We start from the raw sequence: 11,567 nt of genomic DNA, 5'->3' as shown, positions 1-11,567 counted from the left end.
ACAGTGAACAGCTATCAGTAATGGTGCCGATAGCTCATCCCCTGGGGCACATAACGGGAAAGCAGCACACTGTCGGTATATAAAACCGCCTGTGCCCGAGGACATGAAAGGTCCTCTTTAAAGAGGACCAGCTATCAGGTCTGAAAAGCCCGATGACATACTTTGATTTGATAGGTCTTATCACTCTGTGCATCTTGTTGTTTTGTTTATCCATATCTATTTAACCATTTAAAAGCTTTTTTAGCATTGATGTCATGCAATGTTACCGCTGACTTGGCTAGTATAAGCTAATTTTCAGCAACACTAAAAGGCTTATATTTTCAGAATGGCTAAATGGGTTTTGATAAACAAAACACCAAAATACTCAGGATAGAGAATTTCCTAAAAATGTGTGGGGTTTGTCACCGATGAATTGTTATTATACTGTATACTCTTCAGACCCCACATTATAATGAGCGAAAGCCCATTGGAGGTATGGACAAAGTAATATACATTCCTTCTCCCCTCTCCTGGGAGATTCCTGGTTTGGGCTTTTGAGCTATTGTGGCTTCTTCTAGCATTTTATCCAACATCACTCACAGTAGGGTCATCGCTAAAGCCTATCATTGGGCCTCACGTGAGGTGCACTGACATGACTTTTTGACCAAGAGCATCACAACATTGACTTGCCTCATGGGCCGCATTTACAGGCTTTAGTGGTGATCCCAGGGTGTGTGATGAAGAAGAGACCAGAAGAGGCGATAATAGCTTACAAGGTCCTACAGAAAACCAGATGCCCAGGAGAAGTGAGTATGAGTGTTTTATTTTGACCACACCTCCCTTGACCTCCACTCATTATACTCTGTTTTCTAAGAAACCCCAGAATATAATAATGGCACTTTTGACTTGCTTATCTTCAGCTCAAGGTGATAGCACATATCAGATGTATGCCTTTGGGTTTTCAGACCTGGTGACAGCTCTTTTTTAAATTTGAATACTGGCTAAAGGGGTTGTGTGCTTGATTGTTTATTTTTGCATTGGGAGTTAATAGAGGGGTTGCAATCTATCTGGACAATTTTACAAGAGTAGCTTTAAATAGCGACTTTTTGAAAGATCATCCATGTTCATGGATTAGGCTAGCTAAACATAATAGTCACGGGCCAGGAGCATGCTTGGCTGACAGCTATCTTCCTTAACCTATGTATACACATGCATAGAGATGGAATAAAACCCACTGCCAGACACTTTTGGCATCAGCTTATCTCACAAAGGAAAAAGAATCTCACAAGAATTTGGCATTTTGAAATCAAACACAAGTGATACTTTCTTCCCTTAACATCATCTGTCAGGGGAGAATGTGGAATTCCTTATTCATGGTGATGTTGGTGGGCTTGAACTTTTCTCTTATATGGGTTTTCTGGACCTCTCAGTGTTTTTCATACTTATAACCTATTCAAAGGATAGACCATCATTGTCTGATCGGCGATGGCCTGGCACCCAGACCCTGCATCAATCAGCTTCATATAGGTGCCAGAAGCTCTAGAAGTGTACAGAGGTGGAAGCAGCTTTGCTCCTATTCAAGTCAGGTAGGCTATTATGAGTTATGGATATTGTAACAGGATCTTTTTAACAAAAAGAAAATAAGTAAAGAAATCCACTTTAAATGTGTGTAAAAATATGTCTAGATATGTTGCTTTTTGTGTAGTAGTAGTGTTGTCCCACATTCACCAGTAGGCAATGTAGCTAGAGATGAGCGAACACTAAAATGTTCGAGGTTCGAAATTCGATTCGAACAGCCGCTCACTGTTCGAGTGTTCGAATGGGTTTCGAACCCCATTATAGTCTATGGGGAACATATACTCGTTAATGGGGAAACCCAAATCCGTGTCTGGAGGGTCACCAAGTCCACTATGACACCCCAGGAAATGATACCAACACCCTGGAATGACACTGGGACAGCAGGGGAAGCATGTCTGGGGGCATAAAAGTCACTTTATTTCATGGAAATCCCTGTCAGTTTGCGATTTTCGCAAGCTAACTTTTCCCCATAGAAATGCATTGGCCAGTGCTGATTGGCCAGAGTACGGAACTCGACCAATCAGCGCTGGCTCTGCTGGAGGAGGCGGAGTCTAAGATCGCTCCACACCAGTCTCCATTCAGGTCCGACCTTAGACTCCGCCTCCTCCGGCAGAGCCAGCGCTGATTGGCCGAAGGCTGGCCAATGCATTCCTATGCGAATGCAGAGACTTAGCAGTGCTGAGCCAGTTCTGCTCAACTACACATCTGATGCACACTCGGCACTGCTACATCAGATGTAGCAATCTGATGTAGCAGAGCCGAGGGTGCACTAGAACCCCTGTGCAAACTCAGTTCACACTAATAGAATGCATTGGCCAGCGCTGATTGGCCAATGCATTCTATTAGCCCGATGAAGTAGAGCTGAATGTGTGTGCTAAGCACACACATTCAGCTCTACTTCATCGGGCTAATAGAATGCATTGACCAGCGCTGATTGGCCAGAGTACGGAACTCGACCAATCAGCGCTGGCTCTGCTGGAGGAGGCGGAGTCTAAGATCACTCCACACCAGTCTCCATTCTGGTCCGACCTTAGACTCCGCCTCCTCCAGCAGAGCCAGCGCTGATTGGCCGAATTCCGTACTCTGGCCAATCAGTGCTGGCCAATGCATTCTATTGGCGTGATGAAGCAGTGCTGAATGTGTGTGTTTAGCTCAACTACACCGGTGGAGTAGTTGAGCTAAGCACACAGATTCAGCTCTGCTTCAATCAGCGCTGGCCAATGCATTCTATTAGCTTGATGAAGCAGAGTGTGCACAAGGGTTCAAGCGCACCCTCGGCTCTGATGTAGCAGAGCCGAGGCTGCACAAGGGTTCAAGCGCACCCTCGGCTCTGATGTAGCAGAGCCGAGGGTGCACTTGAACCCTTGTGCACCCTCAGCTCTGCTACATCAGAGCCGAGGGTGCGCTTGAACCCTTGTGCAGCCTCGGCTCTGCTACATCAGAGCCGAGGGTGCGCTTGAACCCTTGTGCAGCCTCGGCTCTGCTACATCAGAGCCGAGGGTGCGCTTGAACCCTTGTGCACACTCTGCTTCATCAAGCTAATAGAATGCATTGGTCAGCGCTGATTGAAGCAGAGCTGAATCTGTGTGCTTAGCTCAACTACTCCACCGGTGTAGTTGAGCTAAACACACACATTCAGCACTGCTTCATCACGCCAATAGAATGCATTGGCCAGCACTGATTGGCCAGAGTACGGAATTCGGCCAATCAGCGCTGGCTCTGCTGGAGGAGGCGGAGTCTAAGGTCGGACCAGAATGGAGACTGGTGTGGAGCGATCTTAGACTCCGCCTCCTCCAGCAGAGCCAGCGCTGATTGGCCAAAGTACGGAATCCGGCCAATCAGCGCTGGCCAATGCATCCCTATGGGAAAAAGTTTATCTCACAAAAATCACAATTACACACCCGATAGAGCCCCCAAAAGTTATTTTTAATAACATTCCCCCCTAAATAAAGGTTATCCCTAGCTATCCCTGCCTGTACAGCTATCCCTGTCTCATAGTCACAAAGTTCACATTCTCATATGACCCGGATTTGAAATCCACTATTCGTCTAAAATGGAGGTCACCTGATTTCGGCAGCCAATGACTTTTTCCAATTTTTTTCAATGCCCCCGGTGTCGTAGTTCCTGTCCCACCTCCCCTGCGCTGTTATTGGTGCAAAAAAGGCGCCAGGGAAGGTGGGAGGGGAATCGAATTTTGGCGCACTTTACAACGCGGTGTTCGATTCGATTCGAACATGGCGAACACCCTGATATCCGATCGAACATGTATCTACACTACCTGGCAGTGTAGACGCGATGTCAGCGAGAGAGGTGGCGAAGCGAGGAGCTGACCTGTGTCAGCTCCTTGCTTCAGCCGCATAAGTGTTTAACTCAGATCTGCGTCCTCTGGACGCAGATCTGAGTTGAAACAAACAGGACATACAATGACTGCTGCCGGCGCCCCAATTTTTAAATTTGGCCGGGCCCCTGACGCAAGTAGCAGTAGTACTGGCCTATCGGCGGCCCTGGGCGGGGCCCCGTGGTGAACTTTTGACATGGGCCCCCCCCAACAGACACTGATGCCAAAGACTTCGACCGACCTCCTCCTCTGCACTCTATTATGTCCCTTAATAAGTCCTGCACACAGTATTATACCCCATAGTGGCCCCTGCACACAGTATTATGTCCATTAGTGGCCCCTGCACACAGTATTATGTACCATAGTGGCCCCTGCACACAGTATTATCCCCATAGTGGCCCCTGCACACAGTATTATGTACCATAGTGGCTCCTGCACACAGTATTATCCCCATAGTGGCCCCTGCACACAGTATTATCCCCCATAGTGGCCCCTGCACACAGTATTATCCCCCATAGTGACCCCTGCACACAGTATTATGTCCATTAGTGGCCCCTGCACACAGTACTATGTTTCTTAGTCACCCCTGCACACAGTATTATGTGCCTTAGTGGTCCCTGCACACAGTATCATGTCCCTTAATGGTCCCTGCACACAGTATCATGTCCCTTAGTGGCCCCCTGCACACAGTATTATCCCCAATAGTGGCCCCTGCACACAGTATTATCCCCAATAGTGGCCCCTGCACACAGTATTATCCCCAATAGTGGCCCCTGCACACAGTAATGTACCCCATAGTGGCTCCTGCACACAGTATTATGCCCCATAGTGGCCCCTGCACACAGTATTATCCCCAATAGTGGCCCCTGCACACAGTATTATCCCCTATAGTGGCCCCTGCACACAGTAATATCCCCCATAGTGGCCCCTGCACACAGTATTATCCCCAATAGTGTACCCTGCACACAGTAATGTACCCCATAGTGGCCCCTGCACACAGTATTATTCCCTATAGTGGCCCCTGCACACAGTATTATCCCCCATAGTGGCCCCTGCACACAGTATTATGTCCCACTGTGGACACCCATAAACAATTATTATACTCTGGGGTCTTTTCAGACCCCAGAGTATAATAATCGGAGACCCGGGGGAATAAAAACATTAAAAAAACAGTTGCTTACCTGTCCCCCGCCTCCTATGCTGTCGGCCGCCGCTCTTGTCCTTCTTGAATGACGTCAGACGTCACATGACCCGAGAAGCAGGCAGGGTTCATGTGACGTCAGAGACATCAGGCAAGTAGGACAGAGGCCTGGCAGGATCGTGGAGTGGTAAGTAACAGTGTTTGTTATGTTCCCTTACCTCTCCCGGTCCGCCGATCATTATACTTGGGGGTCTGCAAAGACCCCCGAGTATAATGATAGTGTTTGTGGGGCCCGCAGTGTCACTTGCCGATCCTGGCCAAGCCAGGATCGGCAAGTGAATAGGGCCTGTAACGGCCTATTAAAAAAAAATGAGATTTAATGAGATTCTAGTAATGTCCAAGCTGACCTGTAATAAACCTCTAATAAAAAATAAATTAAATCCTTAAGAATATGGAGAGAATATTATATATCACACTTAGGTTTTACTTGCTTGTCCAGTAAACTTTGTTTAAAGCCATGTTAACCTTTAGCAAACAATGCTGTACTGTATGTTTACCTCTGTAAATATGTCCCTATTAGCCTCTCTCTGGGCTTTACAGCAGTCTAGATTTCATTATGTGAACTTGTGACCTCTAACCTTTTCTGTAACCCCACACATTACTAGGTTGTAAAATAGCTCAGCACGGTGTGCATTACCGTTACATACTGATAAGCCTAGAGTGACAACCCCCTCATTCACACAGCATTAGGGAATGGTTCCACTGGCAGGCAACACATGCACAAGGCCATGTCAAAGGTGGAAATCCAGTCAGTTGAAGTCGTGAAATGTTGCTCTTTAAAGAAAATAAATAACAAAATGTATTTACTTTACATATCCAGATACATGTTTCAAATCATCTGAAAGTCCTAGTCACCAAAGAATGTACCAAAACCACAATGAATAGAGGAGTGGAGGTTAAAAAAAAAGCCTTATACAAATGTCCTCATCCCGGGAAAGAAAAGAAATATATATATTTTCTCTGGACCATTTTAAAGAGTCGACATCCTGTGTTAGAGTTCTCTAATCATCACCAGCACAATTTACAATCAGAACACACAGAGAGCCAGTTCAAACCAGCTCATGTGTTGATTTTGGCTGGGACCATCGCAGCTGCCACTGGAGACATGGGGGACTCGGCAGAGAGCCTAAGAAGGAGGGTGGGATTGGGAAGCTAACCCGGACGAAGCATGAACACACAGGCCTGCTTCATTTCAACACACGGCACTCAGGGATTTTTTCGCTCTCCCCTCCTTTTTCTTTTAATAGTCATTTCATTTTACTACCTCATTTTTTTTTTCCCCTTGCAACCTGAAATGAAATAAGGACCTCTCATGAGCCACTGCGCTCCAGGCAGAAGGAATTGTAATATCTGGCTTCCAAAATCTGTCCCGTCAAAATGTGCTTCTGATTAGGTGGCTTAATTACAGCTGTGAAAACAATGTTGATGTAGTCCTCGAGATTCCAGAGTATGTCAGTCGTTATTAGCTAACCTTGGAGGGCAGCCACCGCTTCCAAAACAGCAAGACTATACAGTCACTATGCCTGATAACTTGATTTTTTTGTTATTTGTCAGGACAAGCTGCCAGAAGCAACACCAAACTGTGCAAAATATTTTTCAGTTTGAACGCTTCAGACTCCGGGACACTCATGTTGACACTTATGCTTTTGAAATCACACAAAAAGGGAAAAAAAAAAATAAAAAAAAGAAAGGGCATTGAGAAAGGATTCATAAAATTTGATTGACACGTGGCTTAATTTTAATTTCTTTAACTCAATTTCAAAATAGATCCCGCATGTTGGTTTTAGCGCCCTCATTTTATAGCGGTGAATTTTTCTTGACAGTTTCATTGGCTGTCAGGAAATATTTGCCATTTACTTACAACCTGGGGAAATAAGGGAAGAGTTCAAAAAATATTTATGTATTCATGTACTGTACATATGTTTTAGAACTTCCTACATCCTTGAACTGGTAAAATGTAATGTTAACAGGAGTGAACATGATAGCCCATTGGTATGTGATTTTACTTTTAGATTTGACTTGACATTAGAATATTGTAAGAATTTCTAAAAGAAAAATTAAAGACCAAAGAAATACGGTACTATACTTACTTTGTATTTTTTGCTTTAAATGTTGTGCAGTTGCTTGCAGGATTTTTTGGAATTGCTGTTTAGGTAATTTCCAAGTATGTAGCAGGCAACTGGCAGATCAAAGACAGCAAGTAAAACAAGCTACAAATAATCCAACAAAGAACTGGTTAGTAGAATCTAATCACCCCCAAGGTTTTCACCAGAGCTCCCTGCAAGGCAGGTTACACTTTACTGATGCTGAACCCAGATTGAACTCCAGAACTGCTGTCAGAAAATAGGTGCACTTGCAGATTAAAGACTGGATCACAGATGAAGGACTGGATCAACAAACCTAAGGGTGCATTCACACTGAGTAAACGCTAGCTTATTCTGAACGTAAAACACGTTCAGAATAAGCGGCGTCTAAAGCAGCTCCATTCATTTCTATGGGAGCGGGGATACGAGCGCTCCCCATAGAAATGAATGGGCTGCTTCTTTCACTCCGTGCAGTCCCATTGAAGTGAATGGGGAGTGCCGGCGTATACGGCAAGCTCTGCTTATGCCGGAGCGTACACGCCGGCACTCCCCATTCACTTCAATGGGACTGCACGGAGTGAAAGAAGCAGCCCATTCATTTCTATGGGGAGCGCTCGTATCCCCGCTCCCATAGAAATGAATGGAGCTGCTTTAGACGCCGCTTATTGTGAACGTGTTTTACGTTCAGAATAAGCTAGCGTTTACTCAGTGTGAATTCACCCTAAGGGTGCATTCAAACGATGTAACACGGCACTGATTCTTGCATGATTAACTCGTGTAAGGATCACTGCTGCAAAACAGAATCCCATTGTAACATCTCTGCTTGTTCAGGTCACTGCACCACCCTCTGCTCGCATGCGGCGGTGCAGTTTGGTTCTTGGCTTAAAGTTCTTGGTGGCACTGTGAACATGGCTCAAGTTCTGTGATTGAATTTGCACCACACCCGTCTTCTGCCCCTGTTTGCCTCTGTTCATTAAGTGTCAATTCGTATGATTGACAGCCTGCCTTCCTGTCAACTCCAGGGGCGGGTTCTTCCTCCCCTATTTAATCTTGGCTCTCATTCACACCAGTGCTTGCTATTGCCTTGCATACTTGCTCCTTGCTATCACTATTTTTTGCTTGCATTCTTATCCTTGACCTTTGGCTTTACCTACTGACTATTCTTTGGACTCCGATTTGGCACTGCATCGCTTGACTGTTACTGACCCTTGTATAGCTGACCTCTCTTTGTTGTTGTCCGTCTTGTCTGCGTTTTGTGTCTCACCTATACAGGAAGGGACTGTCTTTGTGGTTGCCGCCTATTACGTAGGATAGAGCCTGGCAATAGGAAGGGAAAGTTGGGGGCTTCAGCTTAGGGCTCACTGTCTCTTGTGTCCCGTCCCAGGGTTCAACAGCTACTGGGGAATTGCTGTCCTAGCAATTCCCTAACACCCATTGACTTCAATGGGTTCTGTTTAGCGCAGGTAACACATTGAAATCAAAGGCTTTTTAACCCATTGATTTCAAAGTGTTACACGTGTTCAACGGAACCCATTGAAGTCAATGGGATTCTGTTTTGCAGCACTGATCCTTACACGAGTTAATCATGCAAGAATCAGCAAGACGTTACATCGTGTGAATACACCCTAAAGCATAACATGTGGAGAGAAAAGTACTTCATGAACTACTTTCCTCTCCACATGACTCATGCGGAGACCACGTGGAAAACACACGGACCCCAATATAGTCTATGAGGTCCGTGTGCTTTCATTGCTCACCACTTGTCAATGCATTTGGTATTCTGTTCGGGCGGACTCCCCTACTGGAATACTGAACACAGATGTGAACAAGGTAGTAGAGAGGCAGGACCATAGATATTGACATTCCTAACACAAAGACTCTTGTCCAGTGCTTGCTTGTCAGAAACTCAAACACCCGCTAGAAAGTGAACTATAATTTGTGCCATTTTTTTCTGGCGTAAATTATGGTAAATCTGCCTGGCTATGAGAGGTCACCTCCCTTTCACTAAGTCTCACCCCCAAACACCTCCTTTACAAAAAAAAACTAAACAAAAAAAAAAAACAAAAAAAAACCTGCATGTGAACTGCAAAACATCAAAACATTTATGGGTGCAAATTCAGTTTTGTGCCATAAGTTGCAATTTTCTTACTAACTGCTATGAATACCTCCCAATGTACTGGTTAAAATGCACTCAAGAGTCTATTAAAACTTATACACTGATGTTTTTTAATTTTATTTTGTGCTTTAATAAAAGTTACATTTTACTCCTCCTATACAATGAATTTGTTTTTGGTCTTCTGACCATATTTTGTGTGTATTTCTTTGCTAGATGTAGACAAAACTAAACACAGGGAGTAACTAAGGAGGCTTATTGAATACAGCAGAGGCTATTCTAAGCTTTATTTTGCTATGATAGGTATTCCCTATTTTTTAAAAAAAATATTTGCATCATTGTGGTCTTAGGGGCAATTCAATTGATATAGTTATTTGAGAGTTTGTATTAATTCTATTTTGGGGGGTGGGGGTATGAAAAAATAGCAATTTTAGAAATTGACTTATTTGCACGTGTTTATTGAAGCCTTTTGTGAGTTTGCGCCCTAAGGCTAAGGCCCCACGTAGCTAGCTGCAGCACTTTTCACAGAAAGTCCACAAAATTTTTCTCTGTGGATTTTCTGCTTCCTTTATACCTATATAGAAAGCACCAGCGTTCCCCCAGGCATAATTGACATGTTGCGATTTATAAAAACGCAAGTGTTTTTGAAATTGCAGCACTTCCGCTGCAGATTTTTTCTGTAATGTGTGGATGGGATTAGCCAGAACTTTGCAGGTACTGTAAAATGCATAAATTTTGCAAAGTGGGGCCCTGGCCTAAGGCATTTTTACGTGCTCTTCCTGTATGACCACTGTTCTAACTCTCTATCTATGTATGTGTGTATGTGCACTATATGTTCAGTCATGAGAAAAGCAAAGTTGAAAGCTATTGTTTTACATATCAGGACATAGTACATAAAATTGGGCAAATACACCTTCAGATGACCCACTACACACATTCTACCATTTCGTAATTTATTCAATAAAAATGAAGCCTGCTCTTTTTTTTTTTTTTTTTTTTTTTAATTATGTGAAATATTTCAACCACCAAAAATTACTCTCAACACATACAGGAGATGGTAGGGAAAGAGGGTGGAAATATGAAGTTCAAGGTCAGTCCCAACTCAGCAAGAATAATAAAGGTGAAGAACAAATTATTGTCCTTCATGGTAAAAATGGCAAAGGGCTAGATATAGATAAGCTACTGAAAGTGTGTTTTGTATTGGGTTTGTGTGGGTTCAATCCAAAAATGTTTTTCAAGTTGAATAAGCTTGGCACAAACCAGAACTTAAAATTGGTTTAAAACATAGTCTATGTCATACACTTTTAGGGTTTCTAGGACTGTACCCTAGCTTTAGCTCTCTAAGGCTAACACAGCCAAAGTTATTGGATACAAACTGCTAGTTTAACCATACACTGCACTGACACCTTTTTTACGCATTTTAATATTTTGTGGGGATCTCTTCATAGGGGTAGGTGTGAAATCAAAATTGCATTGGCGTTGAAAGCCGTAATATCAATGTATACAGTATATAGGTTAATGCAAAAAAACCCACTATTGACAATAAAAACACTTTGTGGTCACCAATTACAGTCCAGCAAGATACAGTATTAGTAATGGGCAATTGCAAATCTGACACCATATTGTAAAAAAAAATGCTCTGTTGCACAAAAGACTTAACAAGACTTGCCCAAAAGAGCCAAGACACAGTTAAGTGAGATATTATAGCCCCGTATTCACAAATAAGAATGTTTGGGCCATTTTCCAACATCTGTATTCACGAGCACTCCCAAAGACAATGACAGTGGTTTGCTGTTTGCTCCCTGCATCTAGAGCTACCCAAAACAGTGAAATTAGACGTAATACACTGCTCAAAAAATAAAGGGAACACTCAAATAACACATCCTTGATCTGAATGAATGAAACATTCTCATTGAATACTTTGTTCTGTACAAAGTTGAATGTGATGAGAACAAAATCACACAAAATCATCAATGGAAATTAAATTTATTAACCAATGGAGGCCTGGATTTGGAGTCACCCCCAAAATTAAAGTGGAAAAATACGCTACAGGCTGATCCATGTCCTTAAAACATGTTAAAATGAGGCTCAGTAGTGAGTGTGGCCTCCACGTGTCTGTATGACCTCCCTACAACGCCTGGGAATGCTCCTGATGAGGTTGCGGATGGTCTCCTGAGGGATCTCCTCCCAGACCTGGACTAAAACATATGTCAACTCCAGGACAGTCTGTGGTGCAACGTGACGTTGGTGGATGAAGAGAGACATGATGTCTCA

Source organism: Leptodactylus fuscus, chromosome 1 (assembly GCF_031893055.1).
Source record: "Leptodactylus fuscus isolate aLepFus1 chromosome 1, aLepFus1.hap2, whole genome shotgun sequence".
NCBI classification, from domain to species: Eukaryota; Metazoa; Chordata; class Amphibia; order Anura; family Leptodactylidae; genus Leptodactylus; species Leptodactylus fuscus.
Note: the sequence above shows the minus strand (reverse complement) of the source record.